At 45.9% G+C, this 9,188-nt stretch overlaps 1 long non-coding RNA gene across 1 annotated transcript; it reads left to right on the top strand.

The window, feature by feature from the left end:
* The first annotated feature begins 1,548 nt into the window (after positions 1 to 1,548).
* LOC146856168 (uncharacterized) lies at positions 1,549 to 6,327 on the top strand. Its single transcript, XR_014981443.1, has 2 exons — positions 1,549 to 1,671; positions 4,065 to 6,327. It is a non-coding gene; the product is annotated as an uncharacterized LOC146856168 (long non-coding RNA).
* Positions 6,328 to 9,188: the final 2,861 nt, after the last annotated feature.

Raw genomic sequence — 9,188 nt, 5'->3', positions numbered from 1 at the left:
GGTAGGGACATGGACTCGGATAACAGAGGACAGGAGGGACATAGAGAGGTGCCCCAAACTGACCCTACAGTGCAGGCATCAGGGTTTGCAGCAGCACAATACACCACACAGCGCATGCGGGACGGGCGTGCAGCGCAACAATCCATAGAAAGCAATAGGAAGGGGACAGGACCATGCACATGGACAACAGAGAACAGAGGGAAAAGAGGCAATGGTAGCTAGCTGTCCATAATGGACAGACAGGAGAGAAAGCTGCAGCATAACAGACCATAAAGGGCAGGAGGGACGGATCAGGGGCATTACAATGGAACAGACAAGCCAGGAGGGAGGGAATAGGGGTCTGCACATGGAAACAGAGGGCTGGGGGCAAGGGGGCAGGGCAGGAGCAGCAAGATGACCATGGAGGTCAGGCAGGATGGGCACTAGAAACAAGACACACCATGGAGAGCAACAATGAGACTATGATGGCATACACACAGACCATGGAGGGAAGGTGGGAGGGGGTCAGGGGCAGCTAGCTGACCACACAGGGAAGGTGGGAGGGGCCATGGCAGCACAGAAGACCATGCCTGGCAAGCGGGAGGGTTAGTGGCAGCACAATGGCTATGATGGGCAAGAAAGAGGGTGCAGTGGCATGCCCAAAGGACCATGGAGTATAGAAAGGAGGGTCAGGACCTGGGCACAGACAAGAGAGTTCAGGGGAAGGGGCCTCACAACAGACCGCACGGGCAGGCAGGAGGAGCAGTTGCAGCACAACAGACCAGGGAGGGCAGAAGGGTGTGGCAGTAAAATGGACCATGGAGGACAGGAGGAAGGGGATGTAGTGAATCAGCCACTTTTGTGGTCTGACACCCTATGATGACCCTCGACCACCACCATTCTGTATTGACTTAAGTGTGTTATGTTACCTTAGCCTTAATGTAGGATGGGTTTGCATATGCCTGCATTTCTTCTGTCTTTTAGTGGAATAGTCTTTCCAAGAATAGAAGGTATGGGATGTTGAGGTGCAGTCTTGTGGGTGGTGGTGCACACATGTGCTCAATGTTGTATACTGAGGGATTAAGTGTATAATGTTATTTGGGTTAGGTGAATTATGACTTTGACCTATTGGCTTTGACGTAGTCTAATGTCATTCTGCCTTCTGACTTTACCTTGCTTCAAACTTTTCTGTGTGCACAGTGGTGCTTGTAAGTTGTGTGGATGAGAATTATAGGTGCGGACTATTGCCTTTGACAGGGCCTCATGTCTGACTCTGCCTTGCTGCTGCGTGCACAGCCGTGCTTGCAAGTTGTTTGGGTTATTCACATTCAAGGTCTTGGTGTTTTCCTGAGCGATTGTTTTTGTTTAGTGTACTGTGGAAGGCCTTGTGAGAGCTTCGTCAAGACAGAGGCTGGTAGAAGTGCGAATGGAGGAAGAGACTTGAGAGCTCCTTACTGCCATGGAGATGCTTGCTTGGAACTTGGCCAGTTCTGGTAAAATTCCTCTGGCGGTGGGAGGAGGTCTTTCACGAATCTTCTAGTGTGTTTATAGCTGAGGGTTGCAGGCTGAGAAACTGGGAGTTTGGATTCCGAGCGAGGGCAGACGTGTCTATCTCGGATTGAACCCTGGCTTGCTGAGCTCTGATCCCCGGCTGTAATTCCCCCAGTCAGAAGTGGGCAGTGTATGCACCAGGTGATGTATTGAGTTGTGTGGTTCTTTGATCATTGGAGGTGTTTTCTTTGTGGTGTGGGAGGTGCACATCCAGAGTACTCCTCTGCTCTATATATATGTATATCTTTCTGATCTCTAGCAGGACGTCCAGTGTACCTTATCTTATATCAGTTATTGCTTGTTTATTAATCAGTATTATAGTTTGCTCAGTTATTGATTCATGCCTTTAGATTATAAGTCTGCTACATATATTTGAATCTATGCATTTGGTATCTGAGATAGCCTTTGCTTAGAGAGTATTATGTAATAAACCCCAAGCCTTATTCTAAAAGTGATAGAGTCTTTGCATTTTGTTATTTGCCTCCCAGGTGGGAGTGCAGGGATTGGGTGTGGCTTATTGGTGAGAAGCTACATTCAAAACATTTTGGCGTAGTCGGTTGCAGGATCTGTACATTGATTTAAAAGGGGAAGAAATATGTTTTTTAGAAATTGAAAGCAGACTCTTAGATATCAATTGATTTATTTGCATGGGGGTAGCCCATATGATGTGCTGGCTCGTGAAGTGAGCTAATTGTGCTGAGTTAGAATTGGTGTGTGTGTGTGTTTAAGTGTGTTTTGTAAAAAGTGCTTATAAATAGCTTGCTACGTGAGGCAGAAAGGGCTGGATCCCTTTCAAGTGTTTGTTAAGGAATGCATATCAAATGTTTTCAGTTGCAAAGTGAATGTAAAATGTCAGAGCATAACTCTGAAGTGTGGGACTCCTTCGAGTTTAAAGACTCCGGAGTTGTAATGAAGGGTGTTAATCAGCAGGAGATTAATGACATTTTAGACAGAGACAGCAGTGTTATTTTAAATGTGTTGGTTAATATGCATCAAACATGTGGGCATTTGCAAAAAGAACGTAGTGAGTTGAAAACAGAGCTAGTTGATGCCCAGTTTGAAAATATATCTTTGAAGACAGAATTAAACGTGTACCAGGCTGTGAAGCTGTTTACTTTGACCTGCCAGAATGATTCAGATGTGCCAGGAAGGAATGTGCAGGACAGTAAACAGACCAACGTTTTAGGCTTAACGATCACCGGTTGCGGACATAAATTAGACATGACAGTGAATGATACATTTTGCTTCGAAAGAGAAATACAACAATATGATTTTGAATGTGAACAGCAGATTGTGTACAATGATTACAGGAAAGTGCAGGGAAATGAAAGGTTACTTTTAGATTCAGATGCTGGACAAATGCAGAGGATTCTGTGCTTTCTGGCACCAAAAGATACTGGACAGAACAGCGTTAGAGGAAATGTGGTTTGCCTATGGGAGATTGCAATGGTTATTAAGTGGCATGTACAGACAGAAAAACAGTTTGCACAGGATTTAAAAGAAAGTCCTGAGGTGGAGTTTGAAACACAAGATTTCCCAGTGAAGGTGCCCTATGTTATAAAGGAAATTAATTTGAAACAGTACAGAATGCCAGATGGGCGTGAAGGGATCAGTGAGATCATTCAGGGCTTGACAGGTTGAGGTGGTGACAATACTTGGCGCATGACAGTTGATTATTATTAACTGAACAAATATATACCTTCTTTGACTGATGCTGTCCCAGATATTGTTACAGAAGTAGCATGGGACTTGATATGTGACTTTTTATATTGCCAATGCTTTTTTCTTTTTGATATGTCAAGAGCAGTTTAGTTTTTTGTTTTCATGTGGTGATAGACTAATGACATTAAGAATTTGCTTGAATTAGTTAGACAGAATGGGGGAGCATTTTCAGATTAAAGAATGTGAAGTCTTGCTGGAGGTAAGGAGAGGTTAAAGCTGTTTTTCCTCTCAGACATGTAACGAGTTGTTCTGGGAGTGGGTCATTTGAAAGCGTCTTTGAGACTGATGATTGGGAGGCTTGCAGTGAGATCATCCAGCAACGCTGAGAAGAGCTCAGGCTTTCTGTGATGACTTAGGAGGAATTCCTACGGGAGGGGTCATCCCAGCTCCTCTCCCCAGTAGAGAGAGTCGCATGAAAGTTGGCAGCAGGAGTTCAGAGCACGTTGACCTTGAAGAGATAAGGTGCGAGCTAGAGACAGCCGGAGAAGTCTCTGTTTGTTATGTTTGGCAAGGGGCCATTTAGTGTCCGCAGAGATTTGTGAAGGGGGGCAGCACCTGTGAGGGGTGCAGTGAGAGAAGTGAGAGAAGGAGACTGCCCCAGCCCTTCTTGCTGTGTATAGAAAAAGAGAGATTTTACCAAGAATTCAGAGGCTAAAGCGTTGGTAGTATTCTTAGACAATTCCCCAGAGCTGGAGGAGACCTATGTAGACAGAAATTAAAATATTGTATTTTTAGAACTGCAAGACGGAAGAAGTGTACTTTTGAAAAAATGTTTTTTTTTGCAAGAAGAGTGATGCTTGTTTCTTTTTCAGATTCGCCCAGTTCTCCGCGTGTGAGTGGGACTCCCTTCTCCCGTGTGAGTGGGGCCCTCCCTCTCCCCCCCTTCTCTCTCCCCTTCCCCCTTCCCCCCTCCCAAGCCTGGAATGATCGCCAGACCAGACGGTGGCAGCTGATGCCTGTGGCTAACCAGACTGGATGGGGTCCTCCCTTGTCAAGGAGATACAGATATATACCGGAGAACATGATGGACTGCTTCTTTTCAAGCAAAGAGGGATCAGCAGGGTGTGGAACTGTTTCCGTCACGTGAGGTCAACTTTACATGCATGAAGCCTGTGTGTCTTTCACACAGGGTACCTGCTTATGTGACAGTGAGGACAAAACAAAAGAGGGAACTACAGGATGTGCTTTGCCAGAACTGTTTTATCAACGCGAAGTTCAGATGCGATGGGAGACGGCTGTTTGTTTTTTCACACAGAAGGACTGTTTTTGTTTTTATGAATGGAGACCTATAGAGACGCTTTGCTACGATCGGCGTAGATATTTTCTGAGTTAGTGAACAGTAATAACCTGTAGCTGTTGCTACAATATATGAGTTTGGCAGTAGAGTTTCCAGTTTAACCATTAGAGGCATTAGGAGCATTCAAAAGCTTGATTCATTTATTTTGTGTATCCATTCAACATGTATCCAGATATCTATGAGCTATTTCTAGATGCACCTGAGTTATTGCTTCTACATGTATTTAGAGAATGCAGACTTTATGTGCTCTAAAGTGATTCTCATATACTTTTGATGAGTTTTTCAGTTTTGCAATGGAGCATTTCGATCATAGTTGCTTTTTAGTCATGATTTGTTTTGAATTATGTATTTTTGTGTAGCCACTTCAACACATGAGTTGCTGTTTCAACTTGTGCTTTTTAGTAGTTGTGCCTTTCAATTCAGAAATGTGGTCTTAAATGATTTTGCTTCCATTGAGATATGCAGTGCTTCAATGGTAGTTTTGTTTTTCAGTTATGATATACAGTTGCTATTTGCTTTGCAATTATTTCATTTTTGCAGTTAAGAGATGCAGTGCTTCATTAGATTTTGTTTTTGACATATGTGAATGGTGATGATCAAGGGTCATGGGGTGCAATGTAGTGAATCAGCCACTTTTGTGGTCTGACACCCTATGATGACCCTCGACCACCACCATTCTGTATTGACTTAAGTGTGTTATGTTACCTTAGCCTTAATGTAGGATGGGTTTGCATATGCCTGCATTTCTTCTGTCTTTTAGTGGAATAGTCTTTCCAAGAATAGAAGGTATGGGATGTTGAGGTGCAGTCTTGTGGGTGGTGGTGCACACATGTGCTCAATGTTGTATACTGAGGGATTAAGTGTATAATGTTATTTGGGTTAGGTGAATTATGACTTTGACCTATTGGCTTTGACGTAGTCTAATGTCATTCTGCCTTCTGACTTTACCTTGCTTCAAACTTTTCTGTGTGCACAGTGGTGCTTGTAAGTTGTGTGGATGAGAATTATAGGTGCGGACTATTGCCTTTGACAGGGCCTCATGTCTGACTCTGCCTTGTTGCTGCGTGCACAGCCGTGCTTGCAAGTTGTTTGGGTTATTCACATTCAAGGTCTTGGTGTTTTCCTGAGCGATTGTTTTTGTTTAGTGTACTGTGGAAGGCCTTGTGAGAGCTTCGTCAAGACAGAGGCTGGAAGAAGTGCGAATGGAGGAAGAGACTTGAGAGCTCCTTACTGCCATGGAGATGCTTGCTTGGAACTTGGCCAGTTCTGGTAAAATTCCTCTGGCGGTGGGAGGAGGTCTTTCACGAATCTTCTAGTGTGTTTATAGCTGAGGGTTGCAGGCTGAGAAACTGGGAGTTTGGATTCCGAGCGAGGGCAGACGTGTCTATCTCGGATTGAACCCTGGCTTGCTGAGCTCTGATCCCCGGCTGTAATTCCCCCAGTCAGAAGTGGGCAGTGTATGCACCAGGTGATGTATTGAGTTGTGTGGTTCTTTGATCATTGGAGGTGTTTTCTTTGTGGTGTGGGAGGTGCACATCCAGAGTACTCCTCTGCTCTATATATATGTATATCTTTCTGATCTCTTGCAGGACGTCCAGTGTACCTTATCTTATATCAGTTATTGCTTGTTTATTAATCAGTATTATAGTTTGCTCAGTTATTGATTCATGCCTTTAGATTATAAGTCTGCTACATATATTTGAATCTATGCATTTGGTATCTGAGATAGCCTTTGCTTAGAGAGTATTATGTAATAAACCCCAAGCCTTATTCTAAAAGTGATAGAGTCTTTGCATTTTGTTATTTGCCTCCCAGGTGGGAGTGCAGGGATTGGGTGTGGCTTATTGGTGAGAAGCTACATTCAAAACAGGGGATAGGGGCATGGCATGTGGACAGGCGGGGTGGAGGTGGCAGGGACAGGTTACAGTCATCTGACAATGCTAGGCAGGTGGGAGGGGATGGCAGCTTAACAGAACACTCAGAGTAGATAGGAGTGGCAGGTCCATGGAACATGGTGGGCAAAAAGGATGGAGCAGGGGCATGCACAAAGACATCGGAGGGCAGGGGGAAGGAGAATAGGGGCAGCAAGCTAAGCACAGAGGCTAAGCAGGAGGTCAATGATGGGCCATAGAATTGGGCAATGGAGGGCAGGAGGAGTGGACTGGTACATCATGCTAAATGGAGGGCAGTGGCAGCACATCAGACCATGCACGGCAGGAGGGAGGAGGCTAGTCCATGGATTCAGACAACAGAGGATAGGGAGGAGGTGGATGGGGCAGCAAGCTAACTGTTCAGAGAAGGTGGGTATTAGGAACTTTATTGTTTTTAAAATGTGTGTCTGTGCGAACTACTTAAAATATGAACAAGTATGCAGCATAATCTCACTTTTATTCAGGAAGAAGAAGACGTTTGTGACTGTGACTCCGGGCTCACTCGGCAGAAACACCCCCTGTCCCTCCACCCCCCCATCGCAAAATGTAATGCCCGTGAAAAGGGTAGGTGGACGCAGTGTTATATAGAACATAGTCCTGAGAGCACGATTGAAAATGAAAACTAGATATAGTATATGGTATAAACTATGCACCAAAAAGTGTGATATAAGATGAACCGGGGCGTGAAATATAATATGCAATACATTGTGCGCAATGACAGATTCATTGGAGAGCGCGAGATAGCACAGGCACTAGTGCGTGCTATGCGATATGCGCCTTGGAGTGTAATATGCACAGGGCAGTGTTGTGTAACCTAACTAGTCTCTAAAGTTGTAATATAAAATATGTGCTGGGGAGTGTAATGTTGCATATGCACTGTGACAAAGATATGGATCCCAGATTGTAATATGTCTGGCATAGCGCTGTGCGTTATAACATAGGCATCGAGGAAGGCACGTTAGATGGGGCAATATAACCCGTGCGAAGGCAAGTGTGGCATGACATATTCACGGGGTGGTGTTACAGTGCACATGGGCTAGAGAGTGTCATAGCATACGCACAAGCTGGTGGAATACAACACAGAGGTGTGAGGCACTCGGCGGGCACTGGTGGGTGTAACACAGCATTGGGCTCAGCCAGGAGCACGCTGTGACTCTCAAGTGAGGTTTGTCTCCTTTCCAGAGAGTAAAATAAAAAGTATTACACATCCGGCAGTGGATGTGTGTTTTATTAACCGTGAGGGGGGTTTCTTGCATAGTTTGGTCGAATTTTTGTCGAATCCCCTTTGAATGGCTTGGTGTGCGTGTATATTAAATGTGCCCGTCAATAGCTACCCATGTTTGTATAAATAAACGACAAGGGTGTCTACTTGGAGAGTACCCACTGGCGGGGGCGCCGGGATTAGGCACGGTAGGGCATCAGACACGTCAGAGCTTCACTAGCGGTGTAAATACATTCCATGTGGATTCATTCTATGCATAGTCGCCTTTTAATTAATATCACGCAAATCATCATGGTGATAGGTACATATGGTTTGTCCAGCATGTCCTAGGTGTCGCGATCCTCTGTGGATTCTGTGGGAGCGAATGAAGCACAAGAGTTCCACCTCCCGACGTCCCCGGCTCTGAATGTGAACACAGAGTACCAGGGCAATCAGGCGAGGGATGGGGAATTAGGAAGGGAACAGCGGGGAATGGGATATCTGTAACAGAAGGAAATCATAATACATAGTACAACCACACTGGGCAACCTACTCTCATTAGGTCTCACTATGTCTCCCCAATGTGTCACCTCATACACAACAAACACCAAGAACCTTGCCGAAATCGCCACAAGTTACAACAAGAGGCTTCCTCCTTTCATCTAACACACCCCAGGTTGGTTATGGCTCTCTGGGTTCTGTTCCCCCTGACTTAAGGCTCCTTTGAGGTGGTAGCACCCGATATAGTTCTGCAGTGCTTCAATACTAAACGACTCAGTGACTATAGTCTTTCCCTGACCCCCTTGTTTAGCCCTTTAGGTGAGGTAGAGTTAAAGTCACGCACACCCCCTATAACATCAGGTTGGTGGCTTCGTCGAAGTCAAGAAATGTCCCGCACAAGGCAGCCCCTCCTTAGAACGACTCTACCTTGCGATTGGCAGGCTGCGGCTCTGGCGGGGAATGGCACCGCTCCGGCTTCCACGGCCTGGGAAGAAGCGTCCGCTCCTAGTGCCTCTTTTGGTCCGAGGCTTAGTTGTCAGTCCCGAACTCCTGGAACGCGGCGGCGCTTACGTCAGCGTCCCGCGAGTGGTCCCTCACCTTTGGCAAATCCTGGATTCGAAGTAACGCGGCAACGCTTGGCATCAGCGTCCCGCGAGTGAAGAGTGCTCCTTCACCCTTGGTAAATTCTGGGTTCGGAATAACGCGGCAACGCTTACTCTAGCGTCCCGCGCTGGCGAGCTTCAGCGGTTCTTCGTTTCGTTCGGAACCCACCGAACGGAATTCAAGTGAACAGGATTACGCGCTCCGATTGGTCCTCCTCTCCCGTACTAAATAGCGGAGGCCACACCCTCTACCGCCAAGCTTTCTGGAAGTTGTGGTCTGGTTACAGTTTCGGTAGGCGCACTAGATCAGCGCCTGACACTAGGTGTTTCTATAAATATATATATTTTTTAAATAATAAAAAACAAAGGCCGGCCCCGGGGTTTGGGGTCCCTGGGGCCGATTA

Source organism: Triturus cristatus, chromosome 4_1, assembly GCF_964204655.1.
Source record: "Triturus cristatus chromosome 4_1, aTriCri1.1, whole genome shotgun sequence".
Taxonomy (NCBI): Eukaryota; Metazoa; Chordata; class Amphibia; order Caudata; family Salamandridae; genus Triturus; species Triturus cristatus.
The sequence above is the reverse complement of the archived record's forward strand: the minus strand, read 5'-3'. Positions and strand labels throughout refer to the sequence as shown.